Source organism: Heterodontus francisci, chromosome 26 (genome assembly GCF_036365525.1).
Source record: "Heterodontus francisci isolate sHetFra1 chromosome 26, sHetFra1.hap1, whole genome shotgun sequence".
In the NCBI taxonomy this organism is placed as follows: Eukaryota; Metazoa; Chordata; class Chondrichthyes; order Heterodontiformes; family Heterodontidae; genus Heterodontus; species Heterodontus francisci.
In genome coordinates, this window is record NC_090396.1 from 30424140 (window position 1) to 30437252 (window position 13113).

The window sequence follows — 13113 nt, forward strand, 5'->3', positions numbered from 1 at the left end:
ATTCAGACTAAGAAAGTAGTATCAAGGCGCTGACATTTTTGCAGCTAAATCTGGCTCTCCTATTCTGATGGTGGATTTGTAGAACCACAAAAGTTAGGTCTATAATTATACTAATGGGACAAGAGTGCCGCTTTGAGGAATTTAAACATGGGGATGTGACTCATAAACACTGTGATAAGAAAGATCCAAATGCTAGTGTAAAAGTGTACTTTCCTACAGGGCATCTTACAGTTGAAATCCTTAGTTATTGGTTCAAGATGAAATGTCAACAATACATTTCTACAGGTCCTCTTCGGAGTAATGCTATCATGAGCCATCCATCTGGCCCAAGACAGCACTGTCCATCAACTGCTAGTTGTTTCTTAATCCCAACCTTCTGAGAATTCATCAATGCCATTTAATGTGAGTATTCCATATCCCCAATAGATGTATGGCCTCTCTGTAGTTAGCAATTCTGCCGAATTCTGGACACTTTTATCCTGTAGAATTGTGTCTGCAGGAAAGTAGGCCGAGGCTGCCTGGATGTATTTAATGCTTACAGTCGGCAGAGTGTGGAAGCTTTCACTCAGTCAGTTTACATGACATTCAACTCCAGTTCCCAGACTGCATCATACAGTCATATTGAGCAACAGAGTTTAAAGTAGCATGTTTCAAATTTTGTTTTACATATTTTTGTGGTAAATTGGACTTTTGACAGCTGTACATTATTAGTATAATGTAGAATTGGCATCAAGCAATTGTCTGTCTATTTATATAGCCAGTCGTGTTCTACTGCAACAATGGTTCTTGGTAAATCTGATTAAGTGCCACAATTGTGAGCTAAAGCAACTTAATGTTAAAAGGATATCTGCATTTCTCTTATAAATCTTTTACCAAAACATATCATTCAGCCACATGGGAATGAAGATCGAAATGCTTCATAAACTGTGTGTTGCCTTTTTAAAAATTGAAAAATCTCATTTATTCTGCTTAAGAACAGTCATCAATTTGTTTCTCCTGAAATACTTTTTCTTTATTAGTTTCTCTTTTTGTCTGGCACTTTACCTTAAATGGTTGTTTGTGTTTTATTATTGCTATCAGCAGAAGAGCACATCAGCAAAAAAAGAAACCTGTGCTAATGGATAGCAAGGCGACAACTCAATCAACTTGTTATGTGACGTCATAAATCACAATGGCAAGGCTTGTGCACCTGTCATACTTGTTATAGGCCTTATTCCTCATGTTCCTATACCATGAGAACATTTACAAACAAAATGAGAATTCCAGTATTGAACCACTACATATACTTACTGTCAGATTTTTGTTGTTCTTTAATTACAACAATTTCTTTGATGAGATAGGCTGGGCTGAGTGTAGCAAACAGTCTCGTGTTGTTTTAAACAGAGACATTGACAGAGATTCAGAAGGTAGTTATTGATGGCAATGGCCAATTGGTCAATCTTAATGCATCCATCCGCAGTGACTGTAGCCTCCCCAGTGCCGTATCTAATTCCTTCTTGAATGATTCCAGCATTAGTGTCTCCACCACTCTATCTGAAAGGTCATTTCAAGTGCTACTCACTCCTTCTGTGAAGAAGGATTTCCTGATATCTATCAATTTAACTTTTACTAACTTGAATTTTTGTCTCTATGTACACTTGGTAGGAACATATGAAAATGATGAACATATGAAAAAGAAAGACCAATTGGTACATCAAGACTGCCCCACAGTCATGATACCTGAAGCATCCTAGAGACTTCCTAACCCCACTGTCCCCCGAGTACGCTAATCCACCCCTGCAGCCACCCCTGCAGCCTCTTTCAGAGGCAAGAAAATACTGGTGATGCTTTATTTCCTAGCAGAATAAATCATATTATTGTCTGACTTGGGAGATAAAGCCAGGAAGAATGTAATGCAAGAAGCAGACATGGCCAAATAACACATGACTCACATAACATTTTATTTATGCAGTGGGTATGATGAAGGAATGTACAAGCTATAACTGCAAAATTGAAGTGTTCAGTTAACAAATGATTTTTTTATTATTTAGAGATACAGCACTGAAACAGGCCCTTCGGCCCACCGAGTCTGTGCCGACCAACAACCACCCATTTATACTAACCCTACAGTAATCCCATATTCCCTACCACCTACCTACACTAGGGGCAATTTACAATGGCCAATTTATCCATCACCTGCAAGTCTTTGGCTGTGGGAGGAATCTGGAGCACCCGGCGAAAACCCACGCGGTCACAGGGAGAACTTGCAAACTCCACACAGGCAGTACCCAGAATTGAACCCGGGTCCCTGGAGCTGTGAGGCTGCGGTGCTAACCACTGTGCCGCCCCCTTACCAAAAGAAGTGGGGAAAGGGAGAGTTTTAACCCCCAAAAACTGGTGGGTTTGGGTCAGGTGGGATGGCAAAATGTTAAAAATCTTGAACACGAGCGCACACTGGCTCAAACCCACCCATTTCCAGTTGTAACAGAGCCAGAACTGAGGGGTGGTGGTCGTGAGTTGGGAAGGCAGTAGATCAAGATGCTCCCAGGAGGTGGGTCACTTATTCAAATATTTTTAATGAGGTTGATCAGATTTTACCTCCATTTTAAATTTAACACCTGTGGGCTGGGTTTCCCTGATCTGAAGAAACCCAGCAGCTGAAGGGAGATGAGGACTACTGGATCCAGCAGGTAATTGCCTTTTCAGCACTACTTGTGAGTCAGGAGGAGCAGGAGTGGCTCACCAAGCTAACTCCCCCCACAATCTGATGCTCCTCCCACCCCTTGATGATCCAATCTACCCGCACACCCGCATGTTCCCTCAAGCCACAATCTTCTACCGCCCCAGTGTTTGTGATCATCAATCCACCCTCACCCCACAGCATTTTTGTTTCCTCTCTACTCTGCATTCCCGGCTGCAGCCTCCAATCTTCCCCAGATGTTTCTAATTTACTACACCAACCCTTTCCAATTTCTTCCCCGACCCTTCCAACCTCCCCCCACCCTTTCCAATCTTCCCTGACCCTTCTAATCTCCCAACCCTTCCAATTTTCCCTCATCTTTCTGATCTCTTGTCAAACTTCCTATCTCCACTCCCTCCCCCTGGCCTTGACCTTTCCGGCCTCCTCCCCGAACCTTCCAATTTCTTTTCCCCAACCCTTCTGATGACCCCCAACCCTACTGATCCCTGCCTCCGACTCTTCTTATCCCTTCCCCCAAACCTTCTAATTACCTCCTTTGACCCTCCTGATCTCCCAGCCCCCCACAGCCCCTGCCACGTGGCCTCTAATCACCCCTGGCACCAGCCTCCGATCTCCCCCAACACTGGTCTCCAATCTTCCCTCCATTTCCATATCCTCTGACACTGAGCCTCCAATCTCCCCCTTCCCAGCCCCCCCGCCCGCCCAACCCTTTCAATCTGGCTGGCTGCAGCTGGGAAATAGGAACAAAACATGTTAATCAGATCCTTTCGTTAAATGTAGAAGGACCTGAGAGAAACCCATTCCTTTGGGTTTCCTGAAGGCAAAACTGTCCACTTCATCCCTGCACACCCCACCTCCCACTCTAATTATTGAGGCCCATTTTCAAAATGTGGATTGATTAGAAGCATAGGTAGTCCATAAATGAATGTGTCTGTCACAAACCTTGTACTGCCATGTAACATTATAAATTGTTCCAGTCATGCCATGGTGACATTTTGCCATAATGACTCGTAGACTAGTGATATTTTGTTAAACTGGTCATTATGCTGTTGTACTACTCTGCATTATTCTTCGAATACACAAGCATTGTTACCAGTAAAACCATTATTGTTATCAAAGTGGCGTGGCAGCTTTGCTAAAGCTGCAATGTCTGTGCGAGTAATGTCCTGACACATATCTGTTTCAGTTGTGTAGAAAGGAGATGTTTCAGCAGATAATCTTTTTGGAATGAGACAGGGAACACTTTGTGGTTCTGGTGAAAGCAAGGCTCGTTAGGAAGAAATGTAGGCAGCATAGGTTCCAACTGTCAGAACAGAATGGATTCAGGAGAGAGTGCCCTGAAACCACTATATTCATGTTCCCAAAACTGAGATAACTATGTACTCTTTCTGTATTTTGCATTGCTGTTTCAATAACTAAATTGTTGCTATAAGCTTAATTATCTAGGGTCTGAAACTACAGGACTTTGCTACCTTTAGAGGGTCAAAAAAAGTGATGTGCTTTTGGTTGCATTTGTAGCTGATGCCATTGTTTTGCTCTGGTGGAGCCTATTAATTGACCAATTTCTGTTGTGCGCTCATTGGTAGTTGTTGAGTTACCATAGTAATGATAGCAGTGCAGTACAAATTGGACCTCTCATCCTCCATTTGACAATTGCCTTCCCTCTGAATAATGGAGTGTGATTACTTTACCAAATCAGCTAAATACCATTACTTTAAAGCTTCTATGGATGTCTTACAAACTGAGTAATTTAACCTATGGTTCAAAACCTTGTTGCATAGTATTTAACCCTGCTCTAGCATATAGCATAAAATGGATAGCTGGAAGCAAATTAGAAGGCTCTGATCTAATAAGAAGGTTCAGATGATGTCAGAAATTGTTTATAACTGTCAGCAAAAACTGAAATTAGATTGGCGTGTTCAGCTTGGCCCCTAATAGTTTTCCTTGAAAAAAATGAATAAATACTATTTAGTTTGTGTGATGTTTTATCTACATTCAATCACTTTAATGCCAGCAAAGCTTTCTAAGTGCCCATATCCTTGATGCATGGTGATGTTCACAAAAAGGTATTAATGTTTTACGATGCCTACAAAAGGGTATTAATGAGCTATTCCGCACAGTATTTTCTCAGGATTTAACCTACATGGCATATGTTAGAGATCATTACTAAGCTGATGTGACACCAAGTAATCTGATAGCAAGCCACTGATTTAGTTGTCCAGTGTAGTCACTATGCAATGTTAAAATATTTCTCTTTGTGCATGTGGCATGAGCACCATTGAGTTTAGTGATAAACTGAGATTTGTGTGTGTAATAAGATTATGGCTCTTTTTTTCAGACAGACTGTTTCAACAACCATTAACAGATAGTGGTTTCCATGGTGATGCAACATACAGTTTCTAGTTTGAAAGAGTTCAGATACACAATAATGAGCAATGTGATTAATGGGCCAACATTGGCTGCCTCAAAAAATACATAAATAAAATATATTCTATAATTTATTTAGTGTAATATGTTTTTAATCTATCTTCCTTGCAACGGAACCTTCATATTTTGAAATAAATCATAGTTCTACCACATTATTAGGCAAAGTAATGAAAAAAAAGGAAAATCCCACAGCCCAAGGCAATGGCTCAAATGTACCTGACTGCCTTAAAGGTAGTCACATTGAAATGATAAATTGTTATGTTCTTGTAAACTCCCATCCATTTTAAGTTCTGGTGCCATATAAAAGGATGTACCTGTCTCCTCATGCCACACAGAGAAGGCTGTGTGCCTACCATCTCCTCTCAATACCGACTCAAATAATGTCCAGTAATCAACAAATAATGCACCTGAGTATTGGATAACTATTCTTAACTTGACATTATGATCCAACTGATAACAAAGGACTGACACAATGCCCACTCTAGTCTTGTGACTATATTGCCTCCATCCTTTCAAATTCTTCAATACAAGAGAGACCTGCTATGTGCAGTATGCATTATTCAGAAATGCCCACAGCGTCCTTCATACATCATATTGTACACCAGTCCCTTCTGTAACTTAATCATTCATAAAACTGTGGATGGGGAGGGTGAGTACTCAGGCTGTCTTTTAATCAAACAGTTTGCATAATATCACAAATTTCCAGATTGGATGATATATAGTTAAGGGTGTCTGATAAGTTTTAACATGGAACAAATTCTGTACCATTTAGACTATCCTTTTCAGTGCAATCAAAAATATATATTGACAGTTCAAAGCACCAAATATTTACTGTGAAATTCAATGTATAATGCATATTCCCCATTTTATATTTGCTGGTTTCTTTTATTGTTGTGGATGTTTGGGTAAATGTTTCCACATGACATATATTTTTAATGCCTTTCTTGATCCACCTTGCTTGTTCCTTTTAGCCAGCAGTTGACACCTCCAGTGCCCCCTGTAGCTCTCTGCAGGATATTCCATGGATTTTCCAGGCATGACACCCTGTCTTAGAATCATAGAATAATACAGCACATGGTTGTCCATTTGGACCATCATGTCTGTGCCGGCTCTTTGGTAGAGCTATCCAATTAATCCCACTCCCCTGTTCTTTCCCTATAGCCCTGTGAATTATTTCTCTTCAAGTATTTATCCAATTCTCCTTTGAATGTTACTATTGAATCAACTTCCACAATCCTTTTGGGCACTGTATTCTAAATCACAACTTGATGTGTAAAATTTAAAAAAAAATTCCTTGTGTTGTCGCTGGTTCTTTTGCAAATCACCTTACATTAGGCTGACTGGTTGCAGTTTCCAGGTTTATCCCTTTCCCTTTTTTAAACAGGGGTGTGAAATTTGCAATTCTCCAGTCCCCTGGCACTATCCCCATGTCCAAGGAGAATTGGAAGATTGTGACCAGAACCACAGCAGTTTCCACCCTTAATTCCAATAGTAACTTATGATGCATCCAGACTCGGGGAATATTTTTACTCTGAGTATTGCCAGCCTTTTAAGTACCTCCTCTTTATCAATTTTTATTCTATAAAGCATCTCCACTGCCTCCTCTTTATTATTATATTGGCAGCATCCTCTTTTATAGTGAATACAGATGAAAAGTACTCATTTCTATTTACTACCTCAACCATGCCCTCTGCTCCCATAAGAATATCTCCTTTTTGATCTCTAATTGGTCCCATTCTCCCTTTGGTTATTTGTTTACAATTTATGTGTGTCTAAAAGATGTATGGGTTCCCTTTTATGTTAACTGCTAATCTATGCTCATGCTCTCACTTTGGCCTTTCTATTCTCTTTTTTTGAATTTCTTCTATACATATAATGAACCTTACATATGTCATAAGCCTCCTTTTTCTGTCCCATTTTAACCTCCATATCTTCAGCTATCTAGGGATCTCCAGCTTTGAATGTCATTCCTTTCCCCATCATGGGAATGTGTCTACTCTGTACCCTTTTTGAAGATCCTCCATTGTTCAGTTACTGTTTTGCTTACCAATTTTTGCTTCCAATTGACTTGGGTCAGATCCCTTTGCAACTCATTGGAGTTAACCCTCCTCCAATCAGTTAAAGAAAAAATTGTATTTATGTAGTGCCTTCCAGAATGTCAGGACATTTCAGAGCTCTTTGCAGCCAATTAAGTGCTTTTGAAGTTTAGTCACTATTGTAATGTAGGAAATGCAGCAGCTAATTTTTTCACAGCAAGCTCCCACAAACAGAAATGTGATAATGACCAGATAATCTATTTCAGTGATATTGATTGAGGGATAATTATTTTCCAGGACACCAGGGAGAGCCCCCCTCCTGTTCTTTGAAATAATGTCATGGGATCTTTTACATTCATGTGAGAGAGTAGATGGGGCCTCAGTATATTGCCTCATCCAAAACACAACACCTCCTTTAGCATTCTCTCAGTACTCCACTGGAGTGTCAGCCTAGATTTTGGTGCTCATGTTTCTGTACTGGAACTTGAACGCACAACCTTTTGACTCAGAGCCAAGAATGCTGCCACTGAGCTGCAGCTGGCACACATATTTTACACTTGATTGTTCCTTATCCTTTCCAATAACTATTCTAAACCTGATGATATTGTGATCACTGTTTCCAAAATGCTCTTGTACTGAAATATGCTCCATTTGGTCCACTTCATTCCCCAGAACTAGATCCACCAGTACTTCCTTTTGGGGCTGGAAACACACTAATCAAGAACATTTTCTTGTTCACATTTCAGGAATTCCTCCTCCTCTTCCCCTGTTATACTATTATTATCCCAGTCTATATGAGGATAATTGAAGTCCCCCATTATTACTATTCTGTTGTTCTTGAATCTTTCTATAATTTGCCTGCAAATTTTCTCCTTTATCTTCTTCCACTATTTGGTGACCTATATCCAGTAGCTCCTCTATTGTTCCATAATCTAACCAAATAGAATCTGTCTTTGATCCCTCAACTACATAATTCCTCTGCACCACCACAATAGTTTCTTTAATTAATACTGCCACAACCCTTCCTTCCTCCTCTTCCATATTTTTCCAGAACACCTTGTAGCCAAGAATATTAATTTCCCAACCCTCCTCCTCTTTGAGCCAGGTCTCTTGTTATTGCCACTATATCATAGTGAACTGCAGATTTGTCTGCAGCTCAATGCCATTATTTTACTATATTACATGCATTTACACACATACACTCCAAACCATTTTTAGACTGCCTCACATTTCTCCCTGCTATTTCTAAACTATTATTTACTATACTGCTATTTGTCTTTCCCAGTCCTCTGTGCACCTTGCTTTCCCTCTATAATGTTTCATCCTATTCCTATCCCAGTACCAAATTAATTCAGCCCCTCCTCCGTAGTACTCGTTAACTTGACCATGAGGACATTGGTTTCAACTCTATTAAGATGCAAACTGTCCACCTGCACCAGAAATGCCACCATTGCCCTGGGAATCTGAAGCCCACAGTCCTGCACCATTTCTCCAGCCACAAGTTTACCTGCCTTAACATACTATTCCTATAAACAATAGCACGTGGCATTGGGAGTAGTCGGAGATGAAGATTTTTAAGGTATCAAATTCTTTGATTGTTCCTCTCCCCTGTGGAAGATGCCTCTGCTCAGTATCTTCCAATTTAAGTTATGTGGATAAGGAACCAGAATTCATCCCTCCATCACGACACTGAATATCACACATTAATTGTCAGCACTATTGGCCAATATTGCTGCTCTTAGCAAAAACTTTACCAATCACGCTTTCTTACAACTTGCTCCCGTATATTCAGAGGATGTAAAACATGTCTGTCAATAGGACTCATACAGTGATTCTTACAGAAATTTTAGTCTCAGGTTGAAACGTTACTGTTACAGCAGAGTTTAACATGTAGAGCTCTTGTCGGGAATTAATTAGTAATTTGTCAATTACTTCAAGACTTTGGGAGCAACTAGAGCCACAAGAGCAACATTTGTGTGTTTTGTGGATCTTCTTTGAAACCTGTGATTGAATTATGTAACTGCTGCACAGGTCATCAAATGACATGCAGTATTAATATTCATTGAAAGTAAAAGTGAAATTCCTCTATGTGGCTTAGCAGGTGACTTCTCTGCCCAGGCATCTCTGAACCATACAGGTTTCCTGTTTGATCCACATTTTGTACTGAGTTAGCTGATCTCAACTGTGGTAATAAAAGGTTAAAGACAAAAAACACAAAATTAGGTTATTCATCCTGTCATGTCTGTGCTGGCTTTTTGTTGGAGCACTCTAAAACTATACAGATTGCTGCACTCCCTTTGCAAAGCTCTGTATATTCCTCTCCTTCAAATGTGTACCTAAGTTTCTCTGAAAAAATACAGTTTTCTGTGGCTCAACTACTCCCTGTGGCAAACTTTCTTCATAAAGAAATATCTCCTAACCCCTCTCCTCTCACTCCCTTAGTGGTAATTTTAAACTCTTCAGCACTGACCCCCCCAACCAGAAGAATTATTCTTTCCATGTTCAGTCTATCAAAATCCTCCATTATTTTAAAATACCTCTATTAAATCTTCTCTTTGCCTACGCTGCTTCACTGGAAATAATCCTAGTATATCAGCGCTCTCCTCATAACTATAATTTCCCTTCCCTTGTGTCATCCTGTTGAACATGTTTTTTAATGTCTTTTGAAAAATGAGTTCCAAAACTGCTTACAGCACTCTAAATGTACTCTAACCAATGCTTTGTACCACTTTACTATTACATCTTTAGTCTTCAGAAGTAATGAAAAATGCCACTGTTTATTAAAAAAAAACTGCTGACCTTTTTATTGTATTCTCCTAAGTGCAATTATGCTTTCAGAGATTTAAGTATTTGAACTTCCAAATCTCTCTGTTCATCTATATCTTTCATTGATCGTACAGTCTGTTACAGTCAAGTGAGGAGGAGTCGAAGGACTTTCCTCTTTTTCCTCTCCTTGTTTGACCACAGCAGGTTTAATTCTTCCTTAAAGTATATGTACTGGCCAATTCAGTAGGTGTTTGATTACTTACTTGTATGATCATAACAAGAACCAATTGGACAGGTTTTCGTGAGTTAACAAAGAAAGAGGTTAACTTTATTGCACCTAAACCGAACTTATAAACAATGCAGCAACTTTCACTCTCACACACTAGAGGTTTACACATACACAAATATGTTACAGAATGGGGAAAGGTAGATTGGTTGAGTTGGAGTCCATAAAAAAAGGTATACAGTCTGTGGAGTTTGGTGATTTGGCTGGCATCTAGCTAAATTCGGTGATCCTGAGGCTTTTAGTTTGAAGAGGTAGATGACTGGTTCAGTTGGTCTTTTGAAGATAGTGATGCGGATGATTTCCTCCAACAGGGTTTTGGATTGTAGCTGGCATATGCAAAGGTGGTCAGTCAACAAGCAGGATTTGAAAACTTTCAAGCTGGAATGGAGAGAAAGAGAGAGAGAGGGATCCCCACATAGGGTTTGCTCATGTCAGAGTCCAGTTGCTTTTCCTGTGCTGCAGAGAAAATCACCATCTTAAAACCACTGATGAGGAGGAGCTTGTCACATGGCAGTCACTCAGTGATTCAAACATAGCAGTTAGTAGTATTTCTCTGCTTACTGAAAAGAACAGGTAGTTCCTTTAAACTTCCTGGGTCTTGGTTCTTGCGAGGGAATTAGCAGATATTTTGTTTCCCTCCTCACAGTCCTTTGCAATGTAGGATATAGTGTTGCAAACCAAGTGATCATCTTAAGCAGCCAGCAGTCATCTTTTTAAAAATGTTTTAAATGTCTTAAAAAAAATATAAAGTCAGATCTCCAGTCAGTGGACGAAGAAAATTATCATTCAACAAAACACATTGGTGTAACAAGTATCATTCCTTGTTTTTCCTCCCAATTGTATTATCTACACCTATCCACAATAAATTGCATCTACCAGCTGTCAGCCCATTCAACTGAAATGTCTAACATATTCATGTCTTTTACACTCATCCTCGCTATTTTCCAGACACCTTACTTTTTTATTATCAGCAGTTCTGGAGTCATGCATCCTAGTCCCTAGCCCAAAACATCTTTATCTGCCAAGAACTAAAATGAACCTGGCACTGACCCCTATGGCATACCCTTCTTACCCTTCTTAGATCACTGCAATGCCATTTACTCTAGCTCTTTGTTTTCTGTGCAATCAGTCAATTTTCTATATTTTCTTCTTTCTTCTTCTTTTGGGCCTCCTTATCTCGAGAGACAATGGATACGCGCCTGGAGGTGGTCAGTGGTTTGTGAAGCAGCGCCTGGAGTGGCTATAAAGGCCAATTCTGGAGTGACAGGCTCTTCCACAGGTGCTGCAGAGAAATTTGTTTGTTGGGGCTGTTGCACAGTTGGCTCTCCCCTTGCGCCTCTGTCTTTTTTCCTGCCAACTACTAAGTCTCTTCGACTCGCCACATTTTAGCCCTGTCTTTATGGCTGCCCGCCAGCTCTGGCGAATGCTGGCAACTGACTCCCACGACTTGTGATCAATGTCACACGATTTCATGTCACGTTTGCAGACGTCTTTATAACGGAGACATGGACGGCCGGTGGGTCTGATACCAGTGGCGAGCTCGCTGTACAATGTGTCTTTGGGGATCCTGCCATCTTCCATGCGGCTCACATGGCCAAGCCATCTCAAGCGCCGCTGACTCAGTAGTGTGTATAAGCTGGGGATGTTGGCCGCTTCAAGGACTTCTGTGTTGGAGATATAGTCCTGCCACCTGATGCCAAGTATTCTCCGAAGGCAGCGAAGATGGAATGAATTGAGACGTCGCTCTTGGCTGGCATACGTTGTCCAGGCCTCGCTGCCGTAGAGCAAGGTACTGAGGACACAGGCCTGATACACTCGGACTTTTGTGTTCCGTGTCAGTGCGCCATTTTCCCACACTCTCTTGGCCAGTCTGGACATAGCAGTGGAAGCCTTACCCATGCGCTTGTTGATTTCTGCATCTAGAGACAGGTTACTGGTGATAGTTGAGCCTAGGTAGGTGAACTCTTGAACCACTTCCAGAGCGTGGTCGCCAATATTGATGGATGGAGCATTTCTGACATCCTGCCCCATGATGTTCGTTTTCTTGAGGCTGATGGTTAGGCCAAATTCATTGCAGGCAGACGCAAACCTGTCGATGAGACTCTGCAGGCATTCTTCAGTGTGAGATGTTAAAGCAGCATCGTCAGCAAAGAGGAGTTCTCTGATGAGGACTTTCCGTACTTTGGACTTCGCTCTTAGACGGGCAAGGTTGAACAACCTGCCCCCTGATCTTGTGTGGAGGAAAATTCCTTCTTCAGAGGATTTGAACGCATGTGAAAGCAGCAGGGAGAAGAAAATCCCAAAAAGTGTGGGTGCGAGAACACAGCCCTGTTTCACACCACTCAGGATAGGAAAGGGCTCTGATGAGGAGCCACCATGTTGAATTGTGCCTTTCATATTGTCATGGAATGAGGTGATGATACTTAGTAGCTTTGGTGGACATCCGATCTTTTCTAGTAGTCTGAAGAGACCACGTCTGCTGACGAGGTCAAAGGCTTTGGTGAGATCAATGAAAGCAATGTAGAGGGGCATCTGTTGTTCACGGCATTTCTCCTGTATCTGACGAAGGGAGAACAGCATGTCAATAGTCGATCTCTCTGCACGAAAGCCACACTGTGCCTCAGGGTAGACGCGCTCGGCCAGCTTCTGGAGCCTGTTCAGAGCGACTCGAGCAAAGACTTTCCCCACTATGCTGAGCAGGGAGATTCCACGGTAGTTGTTGCAGTCACCGCGGTCACCTTTGTTTTTATAGAGGGTGACGATGTTGGCATCGCGCATGTCCTGGGGTACTGCTCCCTCGTCCCAGCACAGGCATAGCAGTTCATGTAGTGCTGAGAGTATAGCAGGCTTGGCACTCTTGATTATTTCAGGGGTAATGCTGTCCTTCCCAGGGGCTTTTCCGCTGGCTAGGGAATCAA

The 13113-nt window shown here is 41.3% G+C and overlaps 1 protein-coding gene across 1 annotated transcript in view; it reads left to right on the forward strand.

The window, feature by feature from the left end:
• The window catches only part of LOC137384244 (dynein axonemal heavy chain 9-like), a 584247-nt gene that overhangs the window by 374339 nt on the left and 196795 nt on the right, over window positions 1-13113 (forward strand). The window lies entirely within an intron of this gene.